This window comes from Haemaphysalis longicornis, unplaced genomic scaffold (assembly GCF_048455015.1).
Source record: "Haemaphysalis longicornis isolate Haplotype H1 unplaced genomic scaffold, Haemaphysalis longicornis Haplotype H1 scaffold_2, whole genome shotgun sequence".
NCBI classification, from domain to species: Eukaryota; Metazoa; Arthropoda; class Arachnida; order Ixodida; family Ixodidae; genus Haemaphysalis; species Haemaphysalis longicornis.
In genome coordinates this window covers 152,534,320-152,555,254 of record NW_027526295.1, presented here as the reverse complement: position 1 = coordinate 152,555,254, position 20,935 = coordinate 152,534,320, and the positions used below count along the sequence as shown (strand labels likewise).

The 20,935-nt window shown below is 49.1% G+C and overlaps 1 protein-coding gene across 2 annotated transcripts in view; it reads left to right on the top strand.

Annotated features, from left to right (window-relative positions):
* The window catches only part of Ptpmeg (protein tyrosine phosphatase Meg), a 329,222-nt gene that overhangs the window by 4,968 nt on the left and 303,319 nt on the right, over positions 1-20,935 (top strand). The window contains exon 2 of one of the 2 annotated variants that reach the window (XM_077698433.1): positions 4,047-4,105. The exons of the other annotated variant lie outside the window; for it this stretch is intronic. The gene's annotated coding sequence lies outside the window, so the exon portion shown is untranslated. The remainder of the gene's footprint in view (positions 1-4,046; positions 4,106-20,935) is intronic. 2 annotated transcript variants of the gene reach the window in all.

Genomic DNA, 20,935 nt, shown 5'->3' with positions numbered 1-20,935 from the left:
GACAGCTTCTTCAGAGTGAGAAGAAAAAGCCATGTAATTCGTGTTTTTCCGATAATTTTGAGTTGATTCATTTGGCACCAGTTGCCAACATTATTTAGATAATTGTTTCAAGTTATATTAGTTGGTTAATATTATTGCTTCACTAAAAGATAGCTGTATTATCAGCATACAGAAGGGCCCATCAAATATCCCCTGTTCAGTAAAAAAAAAGAAAACCTCAGAAACATAATACGAAATTCTTTAAACTACTATCCAATGATTACAGGATTGAAAACAAATAAAATATTGGTGAGGGATATTGATGCGATAAAAGTTAATTAGTTCTAAATCCTTCACACGTGGTTTGGTGCTGGCAAGGTCCAAAAAGGCATGTTCCACAAACGTTAGAGCTCTGTGTGCCTTCTTGGGATATTGAATGTTGAAAACCCAGAACGATGCAAACAGACTACACAGTCCTCCCAGTAAAGATGATGCAGTCAAGACACTCTTGCCATCGATGCGGAGGCTAATTTCCCCGTTCGCGGAATGCAGGCAGGGAGTCAAAGGAACATCTACCTGAAAAAGCAAAAAAGAAAAAAAAAATGCCCCACATGTAAAATTCAAAACAGACACTATGGTTAAATGAACTTAATAATTCGGTACAGTAATAAAATTGCTATGCCAGGTTCCCTGCGAAGATTCAGCACTTAAATTAGGAATGCAAAGGCTTCATAAAACCAAGTGCCAGTACATTAACCATCGTGGCTTTTGCAGCAATAAAAAAGATATTACTTCCGCACAATATACTCGAGCACAACCTTAAATGACAGTGGAGTTAAAATGCAAGTCTCTCTAGGTTGACAGATTAGCTCACGGAGAACACTATTATACCCCTCTTACACCTGGCATTTTTTTTTTTAAATAAGGTTGAAACTAGCAAAAACACGTTTTCACCGGAAGGGCTTAAGTGGCCTGACGCGCACAACTTCTTTCTTGGCTGCCGCTGGATGGTGCTACTCGTCCATACTTGGGGTGGCAGTACCGCTTTCCAAGGGAGCATGCGAGCTACGCATGAGAAAATCGTTCGACGCCAAAACTTGCGGGGCCTCAAAAGGCCAATGTTTTTCTTCAGTGAAGCGTAAATACTGATCACAGGTCCAATGGAGAAACATTTTGCTTAGTGGTCTCGAACGGCAAATGACAGGGGAGTTTGGGGAAGCATGAGAGATTTGACCGGAACTGACCAAACTGCTTGGTACGTGGTAATGTTGTATTCAGTTGCTTGTATACTGCTATTAATCACCGCTGCTTCACTTGCTTCCGGTTTATCCTGATGCAAACAGCGACTGCAGTCGTGCTTGCGTCACGTTTGATGAGCAGTTGAACAGCGATTTCTCAGCACTTAAGGCATCTTGGCACTAAATCAATGCTGAAATGGCTATGCGGAGGTCCGACTTCCGTTTGAAATCAACTTGCTGGTTGTCTTCAATGACCCTTTAACAACAAGTTACCCTTATGCCTCATCACTGCAACCGATAGTTCCTCCGTGTGGTGCAAAGTGTGTTACTGTGATTATTTTCAACGTGAAACGAACCGTTTCTGTGATTTTTAGGACTGATTCTGCTATTAATTACTGCAGTGACAACAAGCTATGAAAGAAAATCCCGCCATCTCCACGAAGTGAATGATGATGAGAGGGGCGAATCTAAAATGCTTAACAGCAGACAATGTGACGCATTAAGTGCAAGCTGCTTTCATAGTGTGTGCATTGACATTAGGATATGGCCCCCTGGCAGAATGATGCGCTGCGCGAGATTTTGCCGTACCTAAAAGGACAGGCAACTCATTTTTACGGAGTATAGGATCTGTAAAAGGGTTGCGAGTTGGGCGAGTTGGTAATTATGCATTGCGAAACATAAACTGCGCGCAAATTAACGAGGACAAGAACACATGAAGACGGCACAAGCGCACACTCGCAACTAGTTTATTATTGCACAATTCAAAGCTTTATATGCCCAAGCGCCCAATTACCGCGCCCCCAATGCGTCACAGTTCTCGGCGCACTCAGCCGAAAATACTAAAAAACCGTAACAACAAAACCACAAAACGAACTTTGAGGTGCACGAAAGGCGAAAAATCAGCAAAGATAACCGCATCATACATGGATTAAGACCCCCCTCCCACCCCCAACACGCATTCCCAGAAGCACCGAAATAGCGCTCAATGTGCGTCTAAATATGCGACTTCTCGATTAAGCAGGGCGATAGAGGGATGACTGACACATTCGGAACCAGCTTTTCTGATGTGGCTGGCTTCTACAATTTCTCGCGTTTACTGGTTCTTATGTCGCAAAAGGATGGCTGTGCGCTCAAACACAGGGACACAATCAGGTCTGCATGCGCGGCAATGAGAAGATAAGTGGCTCAGGTCACGTTGAAAAATGCAAAAAAAAAAAAATATACGGTACTTTTAGACGTCGTACGCTCGAGTTTGTGACAACGTACCCGTGTGCGGCTCTGTCCTGAAGTTCGGAGAAATGCAGGCGGGTTGTGTTATATTTCTCGTCTTGCATTACGCTTTCTTTTATATATTAGCGCCCTCTTCCCCGACCTCTCTACCTTCCTTACCGCTTCCGTCTGACTGCGCTGATTTTCGCCAGCACGAAGTAACCGTCACGTTGCTTTGAAACGACGCCGCGCGCGGCAAACGATTTTACCTCGAATGCCCTGTTACAAACCAGCCTACAAAAGAATGCGAACGCATATCCCAAAACCCACAAACAAGTAAAATAATACGAGTGTGCGCTTTTTTCTTTGCCCGTGCGCGTACGAGCGGTGAGCGGCACGGGTACCCGGGTACTTCGCTGTTAACCCTATCCAAACGTTTGACAAACGCATCGACTGATGAAAGACCACTTACCAGCGAGCTGTCCACACCTGTCGCCGTATCCAAATGCTGTTTGCGGCCGTTCCTCGTGTGACAGGGGCACATGAAAATCTTTCCACCAAATGGCACTACTAGTCCTTCACAAATAAGAAAAAACGACGGCCCAAGGCGAGGCTTGAAGCTCCGGCCGCGCCGAGTCACCGGCCGTGCTGCGTCGTTGTATACATCCGGGCAGCCAGTCGTGCCGCCAGGGCAAGTTGAGTCGCTGCAGTCGGGTGCGTTGGCGCGCTGGCACGGGAATTTAAATCGTCTATGTATGCGCAAGCAAGCGAAGCAGATGAACGTTGCAATTGTTTGCAACGGCGAGAACTGCCTCTTCGTTAGCAGCAGAGTTTGACACCACCTATCGCCAAAATAAACAGATTGAGACAACACGGCCGCGCTCTCTGCCTGTGATCGCGCTGGTTGAAGCAGTTGAAGCATCTATACGGGTATACGTACGGTATTGGTTTTGTAGCTGCGTGCAACCGTTGCGTCCTGCTTACTCGTTCTAATTAGCATTAGGCCACGGTTGAAGTGCTGGTGCACGGAGACAACAGAAGACTAACATGGCGACCGCCCGCTTGAGATGATTACCTCAGATAGGGCGTTTATTGTGGACGTGGTAGTATACAAGGAACCGAACGCCATCTCACAAATGGTGTTAAGTCGTTCTAAATCCTCCCTTTTGCTACCTGGATGGGCAAAGGTACTACCGTGGAGGTTCGTCCACTTCTTTAGATCATGCCTCGGGAGTACATTTTTTGCTATAGGTACTTTTCAGGGCACATTACTTGATTAAAACTCCATTTCCGGCTAGTTTGCGTTTACAGTGTAGAAAGATTCTCTTTAGAAACGCGGCTCAGTTCGTGTGGGAATCGAACTTTGGTCTCCCAAGTTAGGAGCCGAGTGCATTGCCGCCGTGCGGCCTCCGCACCCTGCCAGCGGCGGAACAAGAGCTATGCGTGCAGCGCTGATGTATAGCGTGAGAGGTCAACGTGACGACACGTGATTAGAACAGGTGCATGTCAGTCAAAAGGAACTCTGGTTGGTTCTGGGGATACTGCCGCGTGAATGAATGAAAACATGTTTTTTTTTTTTTTTTTTAATTCTATGCCGGTGGTGTTGTGCCCTTTTTCCAGTGGTCGAAGAAACGAAAGGGAAGACATGCAAACACGATGCAGCACTAAAGAAGCAAAAGGTATCGCTGTGCTTTCACCTTCAAAGCATCTAAGCTGACTGAAGTGCCCTGACGAATTTTTTTTTTCTCCCATTTCACGACTTCCTTCGATTACCCTGCGAGTCTCTTGTACGCCGTAATCTTTCCCCTCACATCGTTTTTTTACGGCCACGAACTCAGAAAGACCCAATCACGTGACTCTTTTGCAGTTGATGACGTTATAGCGGAAAGGCTTTCCGCGGCCTATGGTTTTCACTGGCTTCCTATTTCCGAGCGCACTGGTGGAGCGTGCTTTTCTCCTGGGAATATTCCCATTTCCTTTCGACATTTTCTCTCTGACCGAGCTTCACGCATGTTCCCCGTAGCTGCAGAATGCAGCGCGAGGGTCGAAGTGCTTGCACTCTAGGAAGCAAGTAATGCCCGCAAGGTGTGTTCGTGCTGCATATGAACGGCTTGCATGTTCGTATAGCAGTCGCGGTACACGTGCTTCCGAGTGCATAATACATTGCTCGAACGTCGTTTCTCCGTAGCCGGCGTCTGTCGATCTCGCAACTTTATGGCGGGGTTATTACTGCAGCTAATCGCCGGGCAGACGTCGTCGGCGTTCGTTAACGCTTGTCTGCGGCCGCAGAGCACGACGACCGTGCGGCCAGGTTCAAGCTTCCCCTCTGCGGGACACCGCGGCCTCTCCTTCGAGCTCGTGTGCGCCTAACGAGCTTGTTTAATGGGCGTACGCAAACGAAGCTGCAGCCTTTCCTCTCGCTCGCTGCGCAGCGCGGTCTTATCCAGAGAGCTTGTAAACAAGCTGCGGCTGTGGTCGATAGCCCTGCGAGTCGTTCAGGGGGACGCCGTTGCTCTCAACGCATTGTACTGAAACGACCCGCCGCCATGCGAACGTAGTGAGCGCTGTATGCCGGGCCTGGCGGTGACATGCAGAGATATAGATGTCTGTGCACGTTAGGAATTGCGCAAGTTGCGGCTTGTACTGCACCACCGTTTGTCTTCCCACGGGTTGCGCTATAACCAGGAAATTAAGCTGAATATTTAAATAATAAACAGCTGTTTTGAAAACCGTCAAGGTTGAGGTAATGAGCGATCTCACATCTCCCGCTCATGTCTGTAGCAACGCGTGCTCCCGTCGCAACCGAGAGGGAGAGGGCCCGGGTTCGACGCCTGCCCGGGCGTTTTTTTTTTTTTTTTTTTAATGACGATTGTCTTCCTTGGACAACTTAAATGAGGAAATTTTGATCCGTCCGTTCGTCCCTCGATTCAGCCACCCGGCGAAAAGGTGAGAGAATTCTGAAACGAGAAGTTCATGTAGGCAAAACTTTTCCAAACCGCTAAATATGGTAGCATAAGTCACATTGTTGAGCAAAAGGAAAACTTTAGGCATGTTTGAGGCAAAACATTTAACGCAATTGGTACTAGGCAGTGTTCATTTGAATGAAGATAGATGTGCGTGCGATATAATTAAAAATATGCACTGAAAAGAGTATTCTGACCCAAAATACAGAAAGAGCTCGCGCCCGAGGTCATACCTCGTGGCGGCATTCCAAGTCCCACAATAACGAAAGGTTTCGTAGATTGCGTGCGAGCAGTGTGAACGTGGGAAAAGTAAATTCACTATAGCAAACCTTCTCCGTGTTTATCGCGGGGAGATCGAAAGGGAGAGGAAGAGCATGCATGGTGGGCGGGGACGCGGTGTAAGCGGGGGAGGGAAGAGAGCCATTTACGTAACAGGGGTGGCAGAAGACTATCTCTTTCGACGACATTTGTAGCGAAGTGAGCAGATACGTGGCCATTTTTTGTTTCTCTTAACACGAAAGTGTTTTATTCCTGGATACACAAAGATTTCACTGACGTCATATCCGTCACGGAAATAGCGCCAGTACATCGAAGCAAGCGGCCTGTAAAGCGCGCACCCCTGCACACAGGGTCTGCTTGCGGGGAAGCCACCTTTGGTACTACAGAGTACGTTAAACTTAGGGTTGTTCGTTTTCGGGTTTTGTATTTTAACACGAAACTGTTTTATGCCGGGGTACACCAAGATTTCACTGACGTCATATCCGTCACGGAAATGACGCTAGTACACCGTTGCCGAAGTGACCCGCGAGCAGGACGTCGCTCGCCAAGCACATCCACAAGACACCCGCCGACCCGCAAATCATGCTCATCTGCAGATTTCGCTGCACATTTCGCTTTCGTGTATTACCGATTCCTATGACAGAGGAATCAAGCACAGTTTTTTTTTCTTCAGCTAGCTGAGGAATGGCTTCGCACACCGGTGCTAAATTCAGGTCTGCGGGCAAGTAGGGACTTCGCGCTAAAAATATGAAACGAGCCAGTAATGTGGAAACCTCCCTCATGCGACTGCGCAATGGCCCCCAACATTTAGTGTAGTCGCTTCTGCTACCTTCTTTTCTCGTTGCGCTACGTTTCGCAAGCTGAAAGACGAACCTGCAGCCTCCTCCGTCCCCGTGGTCATTACACAATCGGCAATAGAAGTCCGAGAGAACGCTCCGGCGCCCTTTAAAAGGTTTTCGAAAAAATAAGCAGCAACTCTCGACTGCACATTTAGTGGGGAAGCTTATCGTGCGTGGTTTCAGATGCTTTAAAACACTTGCGATGTCCCGCTGTTTTTTTTTAAAGCTAAGCTTTGAATGCCTCACAGATTCGTCCGTGAGCGCCCAAAACGCACTGCAGGAAAGCAACTCGGGGATGATGATGAAAATTGAGAACGTTTGGAGAACATGATTCGTGTCCACTCAGCTTTCCTTTGCGGCCTCAAGAAAAAACGAAGCCGATGGCGACGCGAAACCGCAGGAAAAGACGAAACGTTCGCGCTAAGCTGGCGGAGTAAAAAGAGCCATCGATGTACAGTAAACGGAATTGGTACAAACACAGAATGGCAGTACAGATAAATGACTGGTATACGCGAAACTTGGGTTCGTTACGGGTTCGTTGGCCTTGGACTTTGATTCAATTTGCGTGGGAGAAAGCTTCGTGTTCAGCCATCTTTCTCTAAGAAAGGGGCTTTGTTTTTTCTTCTTTATTAATTTGTTGGATGTTCCACAATTCGACATGCGTGCTTTCTGCATGCCTGCTATATGAGGTTCTCAACGGTAGTCAGATTAGGGACCTGCTGCAGCGTAACGTCAACATCTTTAAAGGTGCTGAGAGGATTTAAAGTGGATAGCAGAACAAGAAAACTGAATGCGTGAAAGCCGGGGAATAGACGCGGACAAAAGTGCCTGGTGTCAAGCAGCGTCCACATCCGAAGTCGCGCGCAGTAACGCCGGATCAGCCGATGCACCGCAGCAAAAACAACTGATGCCCCGTGCACTCGGTCCCCAAGGAAGGAAGTTGATATATTTTGACTTTGGTCTTGTCACCCGCGAACACCGTGAAAGGAAAAACTGTGCAGAGAAAATCCCCCGCATCCATCTACTTGAGGTTAAAGAGCAGTTCCTTTTTTTTTTCTTTTTTTTTTTTTTTTGCTCCACGGCTGCTGCCGGTCGCTGGAGAGCCGCTCGACCTCTTGTGTCATTAGGGAATTAATGTCGTCTTGACGAGTTATTAAATCGTCTCTCGTGTCATCTTTGCGCTGCTTACTGCTTAGATAAGGAACGGCGCGCTATCCCGTCGCTCTGCAGGCCAGGCCCTCGGGCACTTTCTTTTTCTTCTGTGCAGCGTATCGAGGATCATCTTTTTTCGCTAGAGCATGGTGTCGCGGGAAGTTTGAAAAGACCTCGTTGTGACTCTCTGCCGCGAGTTCCCGCTTTAGTTTTTTTTGGCGCCATTATTTCGGAAAGCGGGCGTGTCTGTCGGTTTGTATCCTTGCTTTCTGAGCTGCTGCTTCTTTTGTGTGCGTGTGTGGTTCCACGGAACCTCCTTCGTGAATCTCTATCGGAAGGGAGATCTGGCTTGGCATACAAAAAGATCAAAGCGTAGAAGTCGTGGCGTGGGTGAAAAAAAAAAAAAAAAAAAACAAGAAAACAAAAAACAAACAAACATATATTTCTTTTTTGCGGCTTCCCAAGCGTAGTTTTCGGCAGGTGAAAAGGATATATTTTGTGTGATCGGCTCGCAAAAGCTGTGCTTTGACGCGGCAGTATCGGGGACGGTGTGTATTCGATACCAGCCTTTGTTAAAGGGGCACTGACACAAAATTTTGAAGGCGAGATAACGTCGGAGATAGATTGGTGGGAACACATATACATCATCTGCAAAATATCAGCGGCGAATACAGCCTAGAACATATTTAAAATCAATTTTGAAGTGTACGAAACGCAACCGAGCAGCCAGCAGAGGACCACGCGCAATTGTAAATAAACAACATCCAAACACGTCACGAGTTTGTGTTTGCCGATTCCGCACTACCGGCGTTTTACGCGGCCTCGCCCGGCTCGCCGCTCCAATCGGAGGGCCGGAGGGCGGAGCTTCTGCTCTCGAGAACGAACGACCCGATCGTTGGCGGCGGAGGCGCCGTGATTTCGTCAGCTAATCGGGCAGCTGGCCGCGACAAAAGTTCTACAGCGATTCCAGGCACTCTGTTTCTATTACTGTTTATTACCATTGGATGCGAAAACGCGCCGGAGGCACGAAAAGCCCACTGAGCTAGCCGCACGGTCGCTGTGCAGGCGGCGGCCACGGCCGCGAAGTGGCCCAGGCCGGCGCAGGTAGCTCGAGTGATAGCTTGTTACCGCTGCACGAAATTGTCCCCAAGTCCCGACCATAGTGGCTTACATGAGAAAGGAGTTAATGATGCGATGGCGGGTTGCATTAAAAATTGTCATCTGCACCGCTTACGAGAGCGGCACTCGAATATCCGCCGCAGTGCTAAGCCGAACACATCTGTAGGCGGACCTATAGGCAGACCGGCCGGCTGCTCCCAGCGCGCGTCTTGCCACCCACCGTCTCGAGCGTCGCGCGTCGTTCTTTAGCCGCGGTAGCATTTGCACTCGCAGCGCCTGCGTCACATCCACGGTCGCTTTTTAATTAAGCGCCTCACGAGATCAGTACTTGGGGGCATTCGCAGAAACTGCCGTCGATGCGGATTCGACAGTGCTACGGCGGCTCTGCTCTGTGATATCCCTCCGACGGTCACGTGGTCAGCTTTGTTCACACAAAATCCACAAAATCCATCGTTTCGCGGCACTCGCTGAAACCGAAACTGCGACTGGCCGCATTTAAAATCCCTCTAATTAAACAACCGTCGCACGCTGAAGCAAATGAGGTTTCTACAGGTTATAAGTAGGTCACTAGCTACTTATCGCAACGAAAAAAACAAGATGCTAAATTTTTGTGTCAGTGCCCCTTTAAGGAAAAAGAGAGAAAGCGAACTTTTTCCCCTTGATTTTGTGCCTGTCTGCCTTTAAAGCGGATTTTTTTTTGTCCGCTCTGTAATTTCGTTACACCTAAAAGCGCAAGTGCCATCATGGTTACTGTTAGGAAAGGAAATAAGCGAGTCGCTAAAACCTGAAAAATACCGGGTCGTTTACTTTTCTGATGTGCAGTTTTGTTACATTGAAAGGAGGAAGTATATCGTGCTGGCTCTCAGTTCAATTTCAATTTGTTTATTTTCACTTTAAGGAGAAGTGGGCTCGGAAATAAAAGCTCTAGCGAGCTTGACAATGTTCCCGAGTTAATAAGCGAGTCTCCAAAATGTAAAAAAAAAAAGTCTGTGTCATTCCACTCTGTAAAGGTGAATGACCAGAGGAGCTCTTTGTGGGTTATAGGTGGCCGCTAAAGAGTGCAAAGGCTCATGGGTACGTCGTCTGCTCCCGCCACTTCCGGTTCGTGATCTCTCCTGCCCTCCCGACGCCGGCGGCTTTCATGCGCATGTGTGTTTGTCACAAATTGCTTACCTTTTAGAGAAGCCAATAGTAGAGTTAATCATTGTTATTCACAATTGAATGCGCGATACATGAGCGTTTTTTTTTTTTTTTTGGAAACAGATAAACAACACGCACACACGCGCGTGAAAGGCGCAGGCGTACGGGAGGGCAGGAGAGATCTCTAACCGGAAGTGGCGGGACTCCGCGGAAGCAGACTGTACCCATGAGCCTTTGCGGTTTTTACCGGTCACCTATTGGTTGGCCACAAACTCCCGCTCCAACCGCGCCGTCGTGCCTTGGAAGGGTGCGGTGGGATTGCATTTTCGGCTTCGTGGTATTCGGGGTCCGCACGCGCATCGCGCTTCCGCGTGGCGCTGCGGCCCGATCGTCCTCGGTGGTTTCCTTCCGCCGTGTTCGCGCCCATTGCCGCCTATTATTGGTGGGTAGGCTTCACTGGGCAACACACAATGCGGGAAAGCCAGCTTACCAAGACAAAGCGTACACCGATCTTCTGAAAGTGCTTTATTTCTAAACCCAAATGCATAATTGATGTGAGGACATTTGTCCGAGGGGCAATATGCGCCATTTTATCTCATTATGTGAAGCGCCGTAGCAGAGTCCTTCAAAGCATTGAAATACTCTGGCCGTAACAAGGTGGGGTTGGCAGGAGGCAGTGGGAAAGCAGTGGGACCAGCTCCTGCTCATCGAGAGAGCAGTCGAGGCTAAGGCAGCTCATGGATTCCTGTGAAGGGGAACCACTCCTGCAAGAACACCTTAAATTATCGCAATAGACGTTCTCTCCCCCTCTCCTCCCCTTCTCTCTTGGCTGGAGGCGAAAGGGAAAGGTTCTACGCACGCAAAAAAAAAACGAGAAATAAAGAGGATGAGGGAGTTAACATATTCGCTGTAAAAAAAAAAAAAACGCAAGCCGCCTAGCAGACGTCTCGAAATCTCTTGGCAACATCCGGAGCACGTGTATTCTCCAGTGCGGTTACAGCACAGAATATAGAAGCGGGAGTGCGCGCGCCGGAGGACAGTTTGTTGTCAGTGCTCTTGCGAATGCCCGTGCCTCCTATCTATAGGCCTTCCTGCCAATTCCGTGTTGAAGCATAGTCATCATGATCATCAGCCCTTTGTGTCCACTGCAGAGCGAAGGCCTGTCCCATGTTCGTTCAGCCGTTTCTCAATAGCATGAAGGCTGTAGGTCTGTTCTGTCGTGTAACGGATTTACCTGGGCACTGTCCTCCTTTTTTTTGCTGCGCCGTGTTGCAGTTCCCCGAAGCGCACTGCAATCCAATTGGATCGTATCGTCTTATAAGAGACATCAATCGGGCGCGCTGCGCCCGTGATTCGTGATGGGAGCAGGAGCCAAGTCCTTAATAAAGCGAAAATTGTCCTCACTGATATGCCGTTGTACGCCAATACGCCGTGCAGGAAAGCCAACCTTCTTTGACGATGATGATGAGTCATCGGGGGTGAACTGAAAGGAGAAAAAAAAAAAAAACGCTTCTAGTGGCCGGAATCTAACGTGGGTCCCTCGCGTTATGAAGCCGCCGTCTATCCCATTGCTCCATTCCGACATGGGCGAAGCGAACGCCAAACAGCAGGTACGCGATTCGCGCTGTACACCCGAAACCCAACCGTTAGAGTATACGGAGTGCACCCCCGAGAGTTGCTGTGGGTATTCCGGAAAAGTGGAGCGTATCTCCAGAGTAGCACATACTCGCAGTGTGGGATTGGCCAACTAAAGAATCCACCACGAGAAAGCTTCGCGTTCAACCATCGTCGTCGTTAGACGGAGGCGTACACGATTTTTTCCTGGGTGTGTGTGTGTGCATACTATCGCTTTGAAGAGGCGCGTTCGGGGCCACTCCCTCGGAAGTGAAACCGCGCATAGGAATCTGCCAGGGACACTGCAGCGCTGGTGGACATAAGCGGCCTCCGTGTGTGTGCGTGCGTTTGTAGCGTGTCTGTGCGTGGTTTCAAGGACGTGACTCAACAAACTATGGTGTGTCACATTGCGGAGCGGTATGATATTTCACCTGTTGGGCTGCGTCATCATACCTGGATGGACAGCAACCGGCCGCGGCGGCTCAGTGGCTAAGGCGTTGTGCTGCTGAGCCCAAGGACGCGGGTTCGGTTCCCGGCCGCGGCGGCCTCTTCTCTGATGGAGGCAAAAAATGAAAACGTCCGTGTGTTCGAGATTTTGGCGCACGTTAAAGATCTACAGTTAGTGGAAATTAATACGGCGGAGCCCTCCACTATGGCGTGCCTCATAGGTCGGGTGTAGCTTCGGTGCGTGAAACCCCATAAAATCAACCAGTCGCTCAATTAATTAATTAATAATTAATTAATGGATGGAACAGCATCACTCCTTGCTGCATGCGCGTGCGTGGACTGTCTTGTCACGATTGTTCTCAGTCAAGGAGCTTTTCTTTTTTTATTGAATATGTACCCATCTGTCGTGATTTCATTCGATGTTCTTACGGTAGAATTAGCCCCGAATCTCAAAGTCAAGGTGCTGGATCTCTCACTGCATCCACACACACACAGCATGCGCGCACTCTTGACCATGTACAAGTGTTTCGGCATGTCGGGTGTCGCTGACAATTTAGAAATTAGGGTATCAAGAAACCACTTGGCATGTTATGTTGACTGCTGTATGGAGCCCTGGAGTTGCTGCACTGAGCGGCGTGCGTCAAATCTGCCGAGACTGCGTCAATCTCGTTGTTGTTTCCTGCTTTCTTTTTTTTTAATGCGCGTTAGTTATATTTCCCCGAAGCCCGGTTCCGTAACGATGCATGGAATCCCGTTTCTATTGCTTCTATTTGCTTCTATTTTAGTCGCGCGCCGTCCGTGAGATGTTCGTGCCGCGTGAAAAGAAGAAAATAAAAATATTGGCGAAAATGACTTCCGGTGCTTACTCAACGGCGGCGAATGCGGCGAATGCAACGATGCGCTCGGATGCAGTCCGCCGTTAAGCTTCCTGGGGGAGTGCGCGTCGCGTTATCTGAAGGCAAATGGGAATTTACGGTCTCTTGCAGACACCCGGGCGTTTTCCTGTTTCGTGTATACGTGGAAGGGCGCATTTGTGGGGATTGCGGTGCTCGAATCGCGCAGTATCGATTGCGCGGCGTTAACATGCGGGCGATCAAGCTAATTATCCTCGGCTTCGATCGCTGTGACGGAATCGAAGTGGCTCTCCTAGTGTACGGCCACCGCGTTCTGTAAAATAGCTGAGAACCTGTGTCGCACCTGTGCTATCTGTGCTGCCACGCGGAAACGTAGGCGCCAAAATATTCACAGCCGATGAACAAAAGAAGAAATGGTGCAGCGTGCACTGGCGGTGCAAGGGGCTCATAAACAGCGGCGCTGGTGGTTTTGCTAAGTTTGGCTAGGCTTTGCTAAGTTTTGTTATGTCCTGCGATGTTCTTGCTAAGCTGGGCTAAATGCTGAGCGGTGAGGACAACTTCAGCCGGTTTTTTGCAAGGCCGTTCCCGTCGGTCCCCCACACTGACAAGCTAGGTTGGTTTTTCCATCCCTGCACCACTAGTGCAAGCGGCGCCATTTTTTTTTTGCGTTTTAGTTGCTTAAGAAAGACTACCACTTTTAAAATGGTATAGTATAATGGGTGCGCATACGCATATGCCCTTAAACAAGAGACACATGCACGACCGCGCTATCGTATGTGATGCACGACTGGTCGGAAATACGGCTGCCACGACTATGAGCGTCGTACGCGTGAATTTAAAGGGACAGACAACCGATATTTGTCGCGTGTATGTTCTCTAGCTCATATGAAAGCCAGCGTTTTATATAGCCCGGTAACCACAAGCAATTTTTAAACAAACTGGCGAAAATAATTGTAATTTGGCAGCAAACTTTCTGAAATCGGAAGGGTGGCGGTTCGTAGTGTCGAAACTTGGCACTACAATATGTGTCCCTGTCACGCGACCTGCAAACCTAGCAGCTACTGTAACTGCTGAAACGTTTATTTGCGTATTAAAAACCTTTTAACACAAGTATTTCTACAAGCTTAAATAGTATATGTATTTCTAAACATTACTTTGAAAATTCTAAAGACACGCCGCCCGCCGCCGCTGGGTTGGTCTCAGTGTGGCTAACTGAGCCACCATGCCCAGAATCAACGGCAGCGTTCAGTAAACAAACCCAGCGAAGGAGCTTTGACGATTCTGTCTGAGTCAGGGGCGTTTGTTCTGCCAAAATATTTGATTTCAGTCTCCAAATACGCCAACGGCAGCTTTAAAAAAAAAAAAAAAAAAAACGTTGCGCCCGGGGAGAATCGAACTTCCCGCCTCCACAACGTGAAGCCAGATTCTACCTATCGTCTATCCCAACAGATGGCGCATTCGTGCAAAATGGACCCTTGCATTAAAAAAACACATAAAGGAACAGGAAAGCCTGCGATTCAAAATTTTTTAGCTGGGAACAAGTTTTTAAAGATTGTTTTTTATTTCGCATACAGACAAAAGTATGTTGCCGAGCTACTCTATGTCATGGTTGCCAGCATTAGTTTTGGGAGGGACACATACGGCTCGTAGATCTAAAAATTTCGATTTAAAAAGTTCTAGGGCGTTATCAGCAAAACCGTTTCTCGTCAAGGTGCTTTAAGTGATGCCCTTTCATTTGGGATAGAGAATATATACTCGACAAAAACCGGTTGTCTGTCCCTTTAAGACATGCTCCGATGCGTGCCGGCGATCCGTCGTCGGCGTCGCTCCTCCCACTGTTTTCGTTCCATGGTTGCCTCCCTGTTTAGGCGCACTCCGGCATGTTTAGATTAGTGCAAGAGAAGTCCGAGCAGCTAGAAAAGACAACCATTTATCAACTTGAAGTAAACATGAATAGTGCTATTACGTTATACATTGCATTTTATATCTTCAGTAAAGTTGTGTGCGAGCGTTCAGCACCGACAATTCCGCTCGTCCAAGCTGTTGGTACCGCTGGCAACATGTGTCTACCAGGTGTCTATTATTGGCGGAGTGCGCGTGAGCGCGCCCCGCGCTGCTCCCTTCAAAATACTCGGAACTGCTACTAGCGCCTCTTCGAGGTGTTGAAAGAAACTTTCACAGTGACGTCAATACGACGACACCTTCGGGCTCTCATTGGCTGCGGCCGCACTGGCCGCACGGTGGTCGCAACAACCGCACGATTGCATCTGGCTCGCCAGTCGCACGTCGTGAGCCTCCTCCAACGAGCGTACGACGCCAACACCGGTTCTGTACAACTGTCGCAACGATCAGTCGGATGGCAATCGCGTGCTGTAGTTGTGCATGTGTCTCGCACTTCATGCTAACACTCGAACATGCGCGAAAGCGGGCTTCACCGTTATAGTACCCTATTTGTGGTGGTGCTCTCTTTACAGGTGCGCAGTTTTTTCCTGATATATATTTTTTGCTAACGCCACTTGACCACGCTCAAGTTTAAACAGCTCCACTGTTAAAATTAGATTCATTGGGGGATTTTTAAGAATGCGTGAACGTCTCGCCCCTCTCCCTCGCTAACTTGAGGTTCAGCCCGATGCGCACGCCTTGCTCCGGCTTCAAAAGTCCCTCGTACGCCGTGACAACCGTTGCTTAGCGCTCTAGCGGTCTCACTTTTTGCTCGCCTTGGCAGCGGTCGCTGGCTGCCTGCCGCTCCTTTTATTGCCCACCGGTGTCGGTATGTCGTCGCCGTCATTCCCATCCCTTCCTCTTTTGACGCCCGCTCTGTCTGCAAACTCGATTCTCCTAAGCGTGCAAGCAGTGGGAGGGGGGAGTCGCAAGACCCTTCGAAGCATTGGCAGCTGGCGGGCCGCGCTTCGATTTGTCTCCCCCATACAAACATCGGGAGCAGTTGTGAAGGCAGCGCCACTGCGGCCACACGTTCCTCCCTGTCTTCTTTCGCCCTGTCGATGGGGCGAAGGCGAAAAGTTGTGCCGACATTTCCCTCGGACCTGGAGTCTCCGCGGGCTCTGGTACAGGGGGCACGAGCTGCGGCCTCTACCAGTGGGATCCCGGTCTGAGGAACGCCACCCACACTTGAGCGTCTCAACACCCTCTCCCTCCCTTTAACCCTGCCTTGTGCATTATGAGAGATTTTCCTTCTCCGAGATGTCCCACTTATCGCTCTCGCAATAATAATGGTGGTACTGGCTTGTCGTCAACGGCTTGTGGCGAAGTTGGCCTCTGCGTACATTTTCGCCTTCATTCGTATATTGCAGCTGAGAGCACCGAAGTTAGAACGCCATTGCGTTGGACGCTGAACTCAAATAGGCGTCATTTGTGGCTTGTGGAGAAAGGATGAGTGTCTGTGGTTTGCGAAAAAAAAGCGAGGCGTGCGCGCGAAGCTGACGCGGCAAAAAGAGTCAAGCAAGGTGATCGGCACACACGTGCGTGCACGTGCGTACGCGCGCACATCAGCCTTGCAGTGGAGTGACTATACGTTACCCGGAATATGTCGCCCTGCGCGCGATGCAAAGCTACAAGCTGCCCTCGTAGCGGACCAATGCGCCCGAAACAAAGGAACCCAGCAGTGGCCGCTGCGGCGACCGCGATCCGTTGAGTTCGGTCACACCTGGCGGCGTCGCATGCGCCGCTGGTTGTGACGGGATGAATGGAATCCGTCGGAAGGCGCTGAACGGAGGCGTACGCGTCGCTTTCCTCCTCTCTCTCTCTCTCACTCCACGCCAGACAGCTAGTGCTGTGCTGCAGGTGGGGACGTCACTTTGATCTCGGCTCCATTCAGGGGAGAGGCCTTGTTTTCGGTAGGTGCGTGGTCGCCCGGAAACTCGGCGGAATGTGAGGCAACGGGACGCACGAGCGTCGGCGGTGCGTAGCGGACGGGGACTGAAACGGTGTGAGGTGCGATGGGGTTGGACCGGGGGAGGGCACGGAGGACTGGAGGAAAAATGAGCTATTGGGAAATTTACTGTCAGTGCCCGTTATTATTTTTTTAAGCGCATGTGAAGCGGCTAGTGGCTGGGTTCACGGAGTAATGAAATTACGAAGTAATAAGAATGAAAAAAAAAAGCTCGCGTTATGATTTAAACGCGGTTGAAGTTTTCAATAGGCGGCAACAGTGGAAATGCGCTTGAACTTCACGTTATAACGTGGACACGAAAATAAAGCGGCATGAGACGAGGGCTCGGTGTTGCTTTCTACTCTCTCTCTCTCCCCTTAAGCGCACTGCGAGTTGTATTTCCCGAGCTTGTCCAAGCGACGGTCGTTTGCCGTCTCGTGAGTCGTCTCTCTTTCCCCGTCATTTTGTCTGTCTTTTTGCCGGTTAATGAAGTCGCTTTGACAGCCGATGGACGGCGGGATCCTCCTGCCGCGTTTCATCCGCGTTCTTTTTGCCCTCCCGTGCAAGGAGCAATGTTCCCGGCGGGTTTTTCATATTTCACCCCCGAAAGGCCGTTGGCTCGCGCGTCTGCGCTGCTTCGAGCTAGTCGTTACGTAGGCCTCGGCGTTCTCCGAAGAGGCGCTCTTGCATGACGCTGCTTGGCTTGCATGCAGAAGGCTCGACTGCCTCCTCCTCCTCCTCCTCCTCCTCCTGGCGTATGCAGCTTCTGCCTCTTCCATCCGTCCTGTTCTCTCTCCCTCCATCCTCTTGGTAAACCGCGCATGTCCTCGGTACGCTCTTACTATATACCTAAACGCTCGTCTCTAGTTAACGGCGCTGCGGTTTTTGTGAATGCGGACTCGCAATTGTTGCGGCGTATCCGGTTTATGTGACGTGCCGTGGTTGTCTGCGGCGCTGCGGTTAGTGGCGCGTCGCGGAGTTCCGGTTGTCAAGTGGTGGCGCCGGTCTAGACCACCGTCTGGCGCGGCCCGCGTCGCTTATGCGCTGTTTATCTGTTGTCCTTTAATCTCGCCCGCTGTGTTTCGCCCGGCATATGCTATATTAGACAAAACAGAGACAGTGGCGTGCGTGCACTTTTTTTTTTCATTGTTTTCTTGTTTTATCTTTTGTTTTTCTCGGCATATACCCAAAATTTGGGTTGAATCGACAGCCGCCTTTTGATCCGCGTTTGTTCTGTATTCTGCAATTCAGGCCTTGTAAGCATTACCTCTGAAGTCTTCAGTCGTATTTGAGATGCAAATTGTATGTTAAATTATAACATTCGTCACAACACTGGTCGTTAAACATTAAAGTCTCAGCGCTTTAGAAACTCCCACTGGTCCATTGGGAGCCTAGTTGCTCAACATAACGCCGGTTCCGCTGTATCCGTCATCTAAAATGGTCTCTGCTGGAGGGCAAAACTTAGCGACGTCGTGAGTTGCCGTATTATGCGGCATTCGTCACGGATAGGGCCAATTTGGCACATGAGTACAGTGCAGTGACGGATGGGGTTTTTGTGTATATTCGCGGGGAGTGGCGAACGGTTCCGAAGAGCAGCTGCCTGCAGGTGTAGTAGTCGTGATTCCGACGAAGAGCTCTGCAAAACCTAAAACGAGGGGAGTGGCGAGCGGAGTGATTTTTCTGTCAAGAGTGACGAATGCTTCGACGCACTGTACAGCGGAGATAAGGGAAGCTGCGCAGCGTTAGCTGAGAAGGAACCACCGTTGAGGACGGACAGGGAATCGTTTGCGAGTAGCCAATGGAGGAGTTGTATGCTAGACGTCGCTATTCACCGAAAGCATCCAACAAGAATAAACAGACTGCTCGAAAAATGAAGCAAGAATGGGAAACGAAGTAAAGTTATAGCGTGCTATTTATTTTTTATTTTATTTTCTGCCGTATTACGCTAGCGTCCTTCGTGGGGCTTGGTGCTCGAGTAGGCTTGGTTTTCGTTCGTTTGTTGGTCGGAGGGACGCTTGTTGAGTAACGCGTGCTGTTTGCCAGCCTTTGCGAAATGCTAAAGATCAAATAGTTTTTCCCCAAGTTCATCGCGTATTTATAGCGCCAACGAGAAGAAAAAATTACCGATGCCGAATACACTGTTGCTGTCCACTGCCGGGACGCCTTATTTGTCGCACGGTCGCAGCGCTTGACGGGATCGGCGGAGAAGTTATGAAAACTGAAAGCGAAGCGGATGCGCTGAAAAAAAAAAAAAAAAGTGTATTTTTATTTCTACTTCTCCGATGCCATCATAACTACGCATGGCCTGCGAAGCTGGCAAGATGTCATTTTGTCGTCTCCGTGCTTCTACATTAAATAAGAATAATAAAAATGGCGAGAAACAGTACTTGAAAGGCAGAGAACACTAAAAAAAATTGTGAAGCCGTCGAACAATGAATATAGTGTCGTGGCCGTCCTTCTCTCCTATGCTGCGATGGGGCCGCGTTATATTCCCGTTTCTCTTTATGCGAGCCTGTGTGGCCAATATCACTTTCTTTTCTGTTTGTTCTCTCCCCCCCCCCCCCCCTTTATCTTTAGATAGCCTCGATGTCGCGTTGACAAAAAGCGATCTCAGTTTTCTATTTCCTGTTCGTTTGGTAATGGCTGGCATTGTAAACATCCGTCAGCACAGGCGCTGCCACCCCCCGTGTGTACATTTCCGCAATTTCGTTTTTTTTTTTTCCCCTCCATATAAAGTGCTTTTGAAAGGAATAGCGAGTGCTGCCTCATCTCGCATTCGAATGTCCCTCGCGCATTTCCACTGCAATCCCCCCTTTTGTTTCATTTTGTCGCGTTCATCTTCGTCGCACTACGCGTTCGCGAATCGCATTATTTTCCTTCTTTCCCCCGCACGCTCTCTTTGAAGCGCAATGCGTTCGTAAATCGGGCGCATATTTAGTGCTGCTGTGGGGTAAGAAAGGAAGCTGTCCTCGTCTCTGCGGAGACGCACGCTCGCGCGTATGAAAGGAGGGCGACCATGAATTTGTTATGCACTCGGAACTTCCTGCTTTCCCTTCGCTGTTTCTCTCGATTTAAGAGAACATTTTGGAGGCGACCGCTGAAAGCGGGCTGGGTAGGCGACGCTTCGTGAAAAGACATTTCCTTAAAGGGAATGCCGTTATTAAGTGGATAAAGCTTAGATTTGCTTAAAGGGGCCATGCTGACAAATTGCAAGTTTGTTTTGTTCGAAATATTTCGTCTTTTGTAGTGCCCCCAGCGCTTGTCCGGAATCAAGCGACGCTTTATTTACTGAAAAATTAATCAATGCAAGTTAAAATTTTGATTCTCCCGTGAAATGGCGTGTTTTCGCGACGTCTGCAATGACATCATATGTGCTGGGGAGCCTTGTTTATCGTTACTCAACCTAGATGGCGCCATCATACCGCGGCGGGCCGTTTTCTGCATGCCTTTGGTTTGTCTTTGACCATATTTGTACCTGGCTTGGTTTTGTTAAGGTAGAACATAATCGTTTCGTGAAACGGTGTTTGCTGTACAAACAGGGTCACGCAAGACACCGTTGCTTACGCCAATCGGCCAGTGTAGTCTGAAACAATCCCGAAGCGCCGCAGTGCTGTTCAGCTAAACCAAGCATAGTGCGCGCAGTACCAACAGCAGTACGCATCGGTACTTCTATGTTCGCGTGTACTTTCGCAACTTTCACTGTTTACCCCACAATTCCTACTGATATAAAAAAGGATGTGCCCTAAATGTAAGCGCAAATAGCTCGTTCGGCAAACTTATAAGCTCATCCTAATTTGCGTTTGCTTTTGCAGGTGATGTCATGCTTCAAACGCAATCTGCTTTCAAAACGCGCGCCCGTGCTGACCCCTGGGGCCATCGCTTCGGCGGAGTGAAACACTGCATCAGCTATTGCCGTTCTTGACTTGTACCCCAGTATAGCGCTTTTTAAAACCCGTATTCCCAGCTCTCAAGTATTCTTTTCCATGCCTGTTTCTCTATATGCGACGCTCTAAGCGACGGTGGCCATAGAGCATGAATGTGAGCATCGCGTTTGTTGAATTAAGCCTGTTTAATCGCCATTTGTTCAGAAGTTTTATGAGGCGATTGAACGGCTATCTTCAACTGTTGGCGCCTTTGTGCCATCATAAACAACACCAATTTTGGTTTTCCTGTCGTAAATACAGGTCGCACACGTCTTCGTTTGAAATTATTT